Genomic DNA, 1226 nt, shown 5'->3' on the forward strand with positions numbered 1-1226 from the left:
GTACGCGCTTCATACAGCACGATTCGCCTAGCTCGAAATGCGCAATTCGATGCACAATTCAATGTACAATTAGCCGCGGAATTCAACGCGCGCTTTAGCGCATAATTTGATGCGCGTTTCAAAACGCGCTTCCGCGTCGGAATGAATGCCGTACACGCTTCATACAGCGCGATTCGCATAGCTCTAAACGCGCAATTCGATATGCAATTCAACGTACATTCAGACGCGGGATTCAACGCGCGCTTTGTTGCACAATTCGATGCGCACTTCAAAACGCGCTTCCGCGTCGGAATGAATGCCGTACGCGCTTCATACAGCACGATTCACCTAGCTCTAAATGCGCAATTCGATGCACAATTCAATGTACAATTAGCCGCGGAGTTCAACGCGCGATTTATCGCATAATTTGATGCGCGTTTAAAAACGCGCTTCCGCGTCGGAATGAATGCCGTACACGCTTCATACAGCGCGATTCGCACAGCTCTAACCACGCAATTCGACGCGCAATTCAACGTACAATTAGCCGCGGAATTCGACGCGCACTTTAGCGCATACTTCGATGCGCGCTTCATATGAATGCCGTACGCGGGTTCGATTCCCGCGCGAGCGCTTCACACTGCCCGACAGGCTAAATTTGCGTGCTAGGCTCTGCCGGCTTAATTTTCCTACGAAATGCGTGTGTGACATACACGCCGTACGCATCGTATGCGCTATGCCGTACGCGCTATGCTGTAACGTAACGTACGCCCTTAACCGCCGTGCAACGCACGCAGCGACGGAGCTACGGCTCACCCGCACGAACAGCGCGCTCTAATCCGTCCGTCCGTCTGTCTGTCCACCCCGCGCAGGTTCAATCCCCGGCGCGCGGGCGTCTTTTTTTTTGCGCACTTTTTTTTCTTTTTTTTTTCTTCGTATGCTTCATATGCTTCATCGCCGTAGCTCCTACGAAGTAGGAAAGCGGAGGCCTTAGGCCGATCCGGCGTCCGTCTGTCCGTCGCCGTAGCTCCTACGAAGTAGGAAAGCGGAGGCCTTAGGCCGATCCGGCGTCCGTCTGTCCGTCGTTCCGTCTCTCCGTCTGTCCACCAAGTCGTCGGTTCAACCCTGAGCGCGATGTTCGCGCACTTTTTTTTCTCTTTTTTTTTCTCTTTATTTTTTTCTCTTTATTTTAATTCGGTGCTCGTTATGTGAACGACCTTTTTGCGGGATTCGACTGTGAACCTTGCGTA

This window comes from Volvox carteri (assembly GCF_000143455.1).
Source record: "Volvox carteri f. nagariensis unplaced genomic scaffold VOLCAscaffold_18, whole genome shotgun sequence".
NCBI lineage: Eukaryota > Viridiplantae > Chlorophyta > Chlorophyceae > Chlamydomonadales > Volvocaceae > Volvox > Volvox carteri.